This window comes from Myotis davidii, unplaced genomic scaffold, assembly GCF_000327345.1.
Source record: "Myotis davidii unplaced genomic scaffold, ASM32734v1 scaffold151, whole genome shotgun sequence".
Lineage (NCBI taxonomy): Eukaryota > Metazoa > Chordata > Mammalia > Chiroptera > Vespertilionidae > Myotis > Myotis davidii.
The window spans coordinates 522,718-533,113 of NW_006285248.1; positions in this window are offsets into that span (position 1 = coordinate 522,718).

Consider the following 10,396-nt stretch of genomic DNA (forward strand, 5'->3'; position numbering starts at 1 on the left):
GGGGGTGGTCAATTGGGGAAAAAGAAGACATATGTAATACTTTAAACAATAACAAAAAGAAATGTATCTTATGCATCTTTTCATTTGGAGGGATTCCACCCCATTTGACATTTTCAGTTACACTGAAGAGAACTCACATGTATTGTGTGTCTCCTATCTGTGGTGCTATTAAATTTAGGGTTAAAATATAAGAGTGTACAAGTCTGTTGGGCCTTTTTATTTCTAATCTTCTTAAGTCCCCATCCTATTGGGCCAGCAGGTAGGGGTGGACAGGTGAGAGAAAAGTTTCCATTTATGGGGATGTTTGGATTAAAATAGTATTTTAAAGTTCATTCTTTAGATTAACTTAGACATCTTTAGGAAAGTGGTTAATTAGTTTGGCTTCCCACCTCCACCAACCAGGTTGACATCTGCCTGAAGAGGGAAGATTAGTGGCCTCATGGTGATGGGGAAGGAGGTCCCCAGCTGGCTATCTGACCCAGCGTGTTTGGCTAGGTCTATCCCTCGGGCACCTATCTAATATCTGTGGCTACATTTCAGGGTTGATGAAACTCGTTGTTTGCTGCTGGTTCCAGTTCTGATCTCCTTGAATGGTCTGGTTTTGGGTGTTGGTGGCCTCTACCTGCTGGCTCCATCATGCAGCAGCTCACTGGTCTTTGAACAACTAGCTAGACATGGCCTTCCTGACATGACTTCCTCTCGCCCACACCTAAATCAGGTCTAGTCCACAGCCATTGAGTGGGACACTTCACTTGGGATTGATACAATTGTCTTTCGGCCCTAGAAAACCTATGAATTCAACTGTGTCAACTTCAATTTTGGAGAAAATCTATGCCCTACCCCTGGTCACTATGCTAGCATTTTGCCTTTTCCAATCCATCACTTAAAAGATATCATGTTTAATGCAGGAATTCTTTAAAGGAGCTTAACATTTTCTCAATCTTCCCAGGGAACCCTCTCCTCTCTAGGATTCCCTTTAAGTTATTTTCTTAGACTCCTTCCTGGAGTTTCAATTCCCCTTCCTATCTGACAGAGATTCTCTTACATAATGCCCTTCTCCGCCCCAGGGTCATAGGATGGCAAGAAATCTGCCAAAAGAAAACCAGCAGGAAGTTTTTCACAATTCTAGGTTTCCTTGCAATAGGCTATCATCAGCATCATTATTCCCACTGGCAGATAAGGACACAGAGGTTCAGAGTGGTTATGTCAGTCACTTCCCCAAGTGACTGGACCAGGACGGACAACAAACCCTGTGCCATCCTATCCCGCCAAACCACCTCCCAAGGACCCAGGAGGCAGACAGGGCTGAACTGTTGTCCACTGATAAAAGTTGCTCTTCTACTGGGTGCCCCCAGCCCTTCCATCTGATTTGTCTTTCAGATTCACTCCCCACCCGCAGCCTCAATGTGATGTCTCAGAGGAGAGCTGCTCGGCCTTGTAAGGTGCTTGGTCCAGAAGTCATGTAATATGAAATTAACACATCATCAGTGCAATTTGTTTGTCCATGAAAACGAATGAGGTGTTTACTTCTTTGTCACCACTCCCTTCGGAACCAGCTAGGGACTATGGCAAAGTAGTGAGTTTATAATAAGCAGTAAATGGTGAGCACAGAGGTGTTTTAAAACAAGTCCAAGCATTTGGCCAGAGCCCAGAAGACAGCACTTTTTTTGTCCATGAGGATTCTCTCCCCCACAGGTTTCCAGAGGAGGGTGGAATTCCTTGAGTCACATGATAAACATTCATCTTCTAAATCAAACCCTCTAATACAAAGACCAGGAGATGAAGCATGTGCTGTAAGTCACTGGTCTTACATGTGGGGTCAGCCCCTGCGTCAAACACCAAATACACAAGTGTAAAGGGATGGGAGGAAAAAGACAGACTCCACATGGCCAGCTGGGGGAGGGTGGGGTGTCCTCCCTCTGGAGGGGGAGTCTTGGAAAAGGCTTGTTGGGAGGAACTGAGGGCCACATGGACTCACGGTGCTCTGGGCGCCTGGGACAGAGATAGAAATAAATGTGTGGGCGTGGGGGCAGTGCGCAGGGCGAGCAGGGAGGGCAGCATGGTGGGGGGAGTCAGGCAATTTCTTGGCCAGTCTGCAATTAGTCTAGAAGCAGTCCAAAACTAAGGAAGACACCTTTCGCTCCAGGCCTCCATCCCCTCTTAGGTTCCCTGAATCTTCCTCTCTCCCCATCAGCTTCCTTTCACTCGGGACCCAAAGGATAAAAAGTTGGTACTCTACTGGCAGAGCAGGCAGCACAGAGAGAGTTCCTGCTCGTCTCTCTCATCAATCTTTGCTTCTTCTGCCAAATAAATCCTTTAGCTTCTTTATTCCCATCAAGAAGCCAAGCAAACTACACATTCCACCTGAGCCCTGCATTCCCCAGCACCCATTCAGGAGCCCTCCTTAGATGAACCTTCCTGGAGAACTGTAATTTGCCCCACCTTTTTAGCTTCACATCCCTCTCCCCCAAGTTCACAACCTCGGTTACCTGGGCTATTCAATTTAAGCTTCACGACCCCATGAAGCCACTTCAATCGTCAGAGCTGAAGACTGGTTCTGCTTCTAATTAGCTGAATGGCCATAAGTAATTATAACAACTCTGAGGCCATGTACCATTGATTGAGCACCTGGTTGGCCAGGCTCTAGGTTAAACATTGAGATTTATTATTTTAGGAAAATGATTATTACTATTTTAAAATGTTTAGTACTTAGAAGCTTTGGTACATCATTAACTTATTTCCCCTCATAGTTATTACATTTGAAAACAAAAGTCTACAGCCCAGCCAATGTGGCTCAATGGCTAAGCGTCGACCTATGAACCAAGAGGTCATGGTTCGATTCCCGGTCAGGGCACATGCCCAGGTTGCAGGCTCCATCCCCAGTGTGGGGCGTGCAGGAGGTAGCCAGTCAATGATACTCTCTCATCATTCATATTTCTATCTCTCTCTCCCTCTCCTTTCCTCTCTGAAATCAATAAAAATATACTTAAAAAAAAAAGTCCACAAAACTGAAAGGGTTTTCTGGTTCTCAGAGTCAAGGAAGAAGGAAGGGAGTGTGTGCACACCAGGATTCTGTGGTATTTCCTTCAGTGGAATCCACATGGGAAGATAGAGGTGATAGTGGTGGAAAAGGGCAGGTGGGCAAGACCCTGAGATATCTAGGGACAGGAAGGAAGGAACCAGGTGCTGCCCTGCAGACATGTCCATGCGATGAGCAATGACTGCTCCCCTTGGCATTGCTAAATAACCAGACACCCTGTATGCTCATTCCCTGGGTGACTATGGGAACCTATCTGACCTTGATGGGCTTCGGGTCCTGCTATGTAAGATTGGTAACAGCCAGTTAGTTACCAAACTCAGGGGACACAACTGTGGCTCAGGCTTCTCCTCGCAGACAGACTATCTGTGTGTGACCTTGGTGAGTCATTGGACATCTTCTGAGCTCATTTCTCATTTAAAATGGAAATACTGATGCCGACCCTACCTTACAGATCAATGTGATCATGCTAGGGCCAGTACTTCTTAAGCTTGGGGCACAGTTATGAAGTGAAGGGGCTGACCTGTGAGAGCACAGGTCTCTTTTAGCCAGGACATAGTGGACTTTTACAATGTGGTGACATTATTTACAGGAAACCAGCCTCGCAAAGCCGCCAGCAGTCCTGCTGCTCTGCCTGGCTACTCTGTTTCTGCAGCTACAGGTTGAGGGAAGGCTCCTCAGAGGTGCTCCACTCAACAGGCGTCGTTATCTTATTTCTCTGCTGATCAGAGTCTGGCCAAAAATAAAAGCATTCTCTTTCAATCTGGCAATCATTTTCTTCTTCCTCGCTCTAGAGTCACTTAGCCAGGTCAAGTTCAAAGAACTGAATTCCTTAGAAAAGGATTCCCTGATTGTCTGGGAGAAATTAGTTCATAGTTAGGATGGGTGTGTCGAGACTCCCGTGGCTTTCTCCCTCATAGTCTTTGTAAATTAAACCAAAGGTGGATAGTGTTGACCCAGGCATTAACTACGACTATTTCTTATGGACCGTTTTAGGTGTCCTTTGTGAATTTCATCATCCTCCCTTATGGGGTGGGTGGAGTAGAGGTGGGCTTTGTTTTTCAGTTATTGATTTAAATTAATCACCGCTCATCCTATCCAAATACTGGACTGTGTACACAGGTGGACAGGCTATTCATCTTCAGGCATTTAAATCCTGCCTGCTTTTGCATATTGATATAGATAGACTAACAAGCTGCAAAAATATAAGGATTATCTCCCTATAAGAACCTCTCACACTGCTTCTAAAAGGTCATCAAAATAGAAAAGAAGCATTCAGCTCTGGAATCTATACTCTGATTTTTTAAAAAATATATATTTTATTGATTTTTTACAGAGAGGAAGGGAGAGAGAGAGAGAGTTAGAAACATCGATGAGAGAGAAACATCGATCAGCTGCCTCCTGCACATCTCCTACTGGGGATGTGCCCGCAACCCAGGTACATGCCCTTGACCCGAATCGAACCTGGTACCTTTCAGTCCTCAGGCCGACGCTCTATCCACTGAGCCAACCCAGTTTTGGCTCTGACTTTTTTTAAAGTGGCTAATATTGAGGAAGTCAACTGAATTCTGTCTTTTTAGTTATCAAACTTGTTGACCTGTTTGGAAAGCTCCAACTCTACTACTTGTTGTGTGTTCTTGAATAAGTCACTTCATTTTTATGAACATCAGTGCAGTCTGCTCATATAAAGATGAGGGTAAGGGCCTGGACAGTGTGGCTCAGTAGTTGAGGGTAGACCTATGAACCAGGAGGTCACAGTTTGATTCCCAGTCAGGACATATGCCTGGGTTGCGGGTTCAATCCCCAGTGTGAAGCATGCAGGAGGCAGCCAATCAGTTCTCTCTCATAATTGATGTTCCTATCTCTCCCTCTTCCTTCCTCTCTGAAATCAATAAAAAATATATTTTTAAAAAGTAAAAATAAAGATGAGGGTAGGGTATAAAACTATGCTACATTATTTTTAAGTATATATTTATTTTGATTTTAATATGCAAGTTCTTCTCTTCCTTATAAACTATTATAGAAGTATGTATAGTCATGGGGCTCTATAAGATAACCTTAGGAAGGATTGTACTTAGAGGAGAGTTCCCAGGACTGAGTCCTGGTGTATTCCAGTACCCAGAGATCAGGATTATGAAGAAGAACCTTATTAAGCAAAGAACACTGAGAAGATACACTCGTTGAGATAGGAAGGGGAACCAAGAAAAGTGGTGAATTTGGAGCTAAGTGAAGAAACCTTTTCAAAAAGAAAGAAGTGATTAACTGTCTCAAAAAATGAGAACAGAGATATGACCAATGGACTAGGCTGCATGGAAATTGTCACTGAATTTGGCAAGAGCTGTTTTAGTAGAGTTGTGGAGATGAAAGCCTGATTGGAAGGTTTCAAGGAAGAATGAGAGAAGAGGAAGTGGCAATTATAAATATAGACAATTCTTTACAGAAGATTTCTTCTTCTTCTTCTTCTTCTTCTTCTTCTTCTTCTTCTTCGTCTTCTTCAAAGAATTTCAGAGAAATTGAACCTGGAGGTACACACAAAATCAAGGGAAGTATTTAGATGATGTTGGAGATCCCAGTAAAGAGAGTAGAAGAGATAGAGAAGAATAGCTAGAGCCGTGTCCTTGAGTTGATGAGAAAAGGGATCTAGTGTCTCTGTGGAGTGTTCAGCCCCAGGTAGGAGTCCAGGCAATTAATTCAATGTAACTAGAGGGCAGAGTGAGTATAGTGGTGTAGCTATAAATGGTACAAACTGTGAAAGTTCTCTTCTGCTAACTCCTGTTTTCTCAATGAGACGAAGAGAAAGGTCATTAGCTGTGAGAGAGGAGGATGGATAAAGCATTGCCATGGAGAATAATGACCTGGAGAAATGAAGTAGGACTGCTGGACACCTTGCACACGACCTGGCACAGAGTCAGACTCAATAAATCTTCCCTGGAAGAAAGATGGCCCAAGAACCTAAGGATGGAGCCAAATTGAGGACTGAAGTCCCTATATAGAACACAACTAAGCCCATCAGATTTGATCCATGTTCAATCATGCGTATTTGGCCATTTTCCTAAAGTTCCATTGAAGGAAACTATAAAAATTGTGATTTAAGCATTTTTTCTGACAACTCAAAAGAGGGCTTCAACCTTTGCCAAATGATAGAATTACTCTCTCCTTTCGCAAATAGAAATTTTTATTGCCACATTTCATCTCTCAGTATAGTACTGTTCTCTTTATTGGTACCTTTATATCCCTTATAGGTTTCTAAATATGTTTCCCAGAATTCATCATTTTTATAGCCGCTCTTTCTATTTTCCACAGAAAAACTTTTTTGTTACATTTCCCTTAGGAATGTCTCATTAATTTCCAATGTTTACAAACTTTTATTACCCCATAAAGGCACTTTCCTGTACCATCAGAGAAGTATCTAGTCAGAGAAATAAAGTATGTGAACCAAAAGCTTAGCATTCTTTTCAACTCATTCATCTACATTAGCAAGGTCTCCTGAGTCTTCGGCTGCCTTCTAAATTGATTCACCTTCTTGTGAAGAATTTTGATTGTTTTTCGGGAATGGTCTTTGGTTTTCAGCCAGAGGATGCCATTGGAACCATATCTTTCTAAAGTTTTGGGAATTATAAACTTTGACCAGAGCAATTCTCTAGGAATGTATTCCCAAATTTTTAGATGTCTTCCCACCCCTCACCGCCCCCCCCAACCTAGTTTCACTCAGTTCATTGATGATCTCCTCCAGTCTCAAGACTTTAAATGTTCTTTATAGGATGACAATTTCCAAATGTATTCCTGCAGCTTGTATCTCTCTCCTGAATTTCATTCATATGTCAAACTGCCTACTCAGCATCTCCAATGAATTGCCTGGTAGATATGTCTAACATACTTTGTCCAAAACTGACCTCATGATCTTTCCTACCAGCCATGCTCTACCCTCAATCTTTCCTATTTCAGTTCATGGCAGTTCCACCCTGTGACTGTTCAGGCAAAAACCTTGGCATCACTCTTGACTTCTTCCTGTTCTGTTTGGATCTGAAGGTAAAACTCTGGAATCGGGGCATTTGTTCCTCTCAAATGAATAAAGTTGCTCGAGTACAGAGAAAAGGGAGTGTATGTTCTGTTAGCAAGAGGTCAGAAAAGTAATAGGTATAATATAATGTGCCAAATGAGGGATGCAGAATGCTGTATGCATTGAAAGGGAGTGATCATACTTAGAGAATCTTACGGGCATGTAGAGGGTAGAGGCTTTTGAGATGCTCCTAAAGGATAGTGATGATTTGAGGATTTAACGTGGGAGTGACTGAGATTTCTAACTGGGAGAAGTGGCAGAGCAAGACACGTATTTTCCTGGTTAGTGTCCCCTTCCTCTTGAGTAGAATCCTTTCTGCCTATTTTGGCAACACATCCTTGGGGAGGCTTTGATAATCACTTGACTCCATTCCTTTCCACCTCACCCCCAACACTGATCAAATAACAGTTGCTGTGTTTTACCAACATTAACTTCCAAATAATCTCTCACAGGCGATAAGCTTCCCTCTCTCAATTCATGCCACCACCATCCAGTCCACACTTCTTTTCTTATGTTTTGTCTCATTGCTGGTCTCTCTGCCTTTGGGCAGCCTCCCCTCTGTTCATTCTATCCACTGCAGCCAGATTTGTGTTAACAGCATGTTGATTCCTTCAACCAACATATAAGAACCTATTCTGCACCAGGAACTGCTCTCAAAAGGCTTATTATCAAGCAAAGAAGCATACCAGAAAACATATAAAGGCTATAGATGCTTCTACAAAACTGTACAGAGTACCAAGGGTACAGGAGAGAAAGTGTACATTCTACCAGCAAATAGGGGAGCAACCATGGAAATCAACTCAAAAATCCATCTATGGCTCCTCATCACTTACAGCCTGATTTCCCACAACATGCCCCTAGCTACCTTTTCTTCCTAATTACCCCCTCCTCCTCTTCATGTATGTTACATTCTGGTAACACAGCTCTTTGTGCCTATGCCCTCAGTCTTCCCTTCTCCATGCTTTTGCTCATGCATTCTTCCTAGAATGCCATTGCCTCACCTGATGTGTTTGAATCCTACCCCTCATATAAAACACTTATTGTGGTGCCCTTCGCATAACAAATACAAAATAGTGTGGATTATTTGAAAAAATAAAAGCAATCAGTGCTTGTATTTTTCTGACACAGAACTCCTCAACCAAGGCTTTTATACTCTCTATGTAACCCTGGCCAAGTTTCTTACCCTCTGGAGTGGTTTTATTCTTCTGAAGATGGGGTCACCCCATCTCCCAGGGCTTCAGAATAAGAAAGCTCCTGCACAAACCTTTAAATGTGAGTTCCCTGGCACTGAGAGATGGAAAATTGCCTTGGCGAGGGAAGCGGTAAATTATCTATTCCACTCCTTTCATTAATGTTAACTACATTTCCAGAGACAGAGAGCACACCCTGGTTCCTTCTCATCCTCAGGTCTAGGCGACAGTGTCTCTTAGCCCCTCTGCCAAAGTAGGTGGCACACCGTGTTATTCTTCAGCACATGTCCTCCTATTGCCTAACCAGGACACAAAATTGTTCAATTAACTTATTTGTCAAAACCTCCCTTATCTATGCCCTGCCCCTCCCTCAACACACACACACACACACACACACACACACATACACACACACACACACTCCCTGAGGTCAGAGCCCCTCTGTTTTTTTCTCTCCTGTTGGTCCAGTGTCCTTAAATGTGTTAAATCTTGTTTCTTAAAGTTATAGGCCATGAATTTCAAAACGCTTTCTCCCCATTTAAAGTCTCTGAAATAAATTATCTTCTTAGTTTGGCCCTTCCTGCTGCTGTTTGCTTGCTTACAGAGGGAAAGCAAAATATGTTTAAATGTTTAAATTTTTTTTTTAGCCTACAGAAGCCATTAATATAAACTCACAGAAATAGTGAATTTTAATACCTGAAACTCTGGGAATAATTATTGGGTGGAGCCAGCCTCACAGGCAATTTTCTACTTTCCCCAAGAAATAAAAACCCCAAAAATGTGTTACATGGCAGCTTATTTCCTTCCTGAGACAAAAATAGAAGCAACCTATGAATTAACATCAACCAGCTCCTTGCATCATCGATTCTTCCCAAGATTAGCCTCAATGTGCTTGCAGATACACCAAATGTTAGATTTGACACCTACACATGGTGGGGGCCGGTGGCGGGGGGGATCGCACGTACACAAACCGTAATTTAGCAGCATCAGCAGCAACTGCTGTACTGAAGAAAAAAACAAGAGTTGAGGGTAGACTGGAGGGGGTCAATGGGGAAAACGAAGGACATATGTAATACTTTCAACAATAAAGAATTATTTTTTAAAAAAAGAAAAAAACTAACCAAAAAATAAAGAAAGTGCATTTAAACATATTGGAGGATAGTCACATCAATAGCATTGGGAATCAGCTGCACACTAATTTGGGAGAATTTCCTCATTTTCCCATTGACCAAGGCCCAGTAAAATGAATGGATTCAACTGTGGTGCTTTCTTCTCTCAATCTTGCCATTTTGAGACAAATTCAGTGGTCAGCTCATGGCCTAGTTCCTGTTATTAGTCAGAATCCACAAGAACAAGGGTGGTTTTCCAGAACTAAATACTTTTCACAGACAGAAAGCCATAGCCACTTCTGACAGTCTGAGTGGAGGCAGGGACATCTAGCATCCTCCTAGAAACTACAGGACTTGAGAAGGCCTGTTCATGCCAGGCGGGGCTTCTAGGAGGCCCCATTTGGTCCCAGATAGTTTCTCAGAAGTACTGACAACAGAAGGTCACTCATTAAACAATGTCATTTTCAATGGCATTGGTCCCTTCAGGAGCATCCACTAGACACATCCAGGTACCAGCAGCTATTCTGGCCCTTTGCAAGAGCCAGGACCAAGATTATCAAACACCCTTTCTCTATGACAATACCCTGTGGCCTCAAAGATGGCTGTACAACTCCTCCAATGAATCCAAATCACTCTTCAACTGTGGATAGACCTATTGGTTTAGGATCCACATCTTGTAAGTGGCCAAAAAAGACTGGTACTTATTATCCTATATAATAAAGAGCTAATATGCTAATTAGACTGGATAGTGTAATGACCTTCTGGGACGACCTTCCAGAACGACCCGTGGGTGGGGGGCGGGCTGTGGGGCCTTGAGGCAGCCGAGGCTTCAAGGGCCTACTCTTGCATGATTTTCATGCATCGGGCCTCTAGTTTTTAATAGTCTACAGGGTGCTTACTGTGTGCAGGGAACTGTGCTAAACACATGCATCTGCACGTTTAATGTCCACAACAATCTATAAGGTAGGGCACTAGTATTATCATTCCCATCTCAGATGAA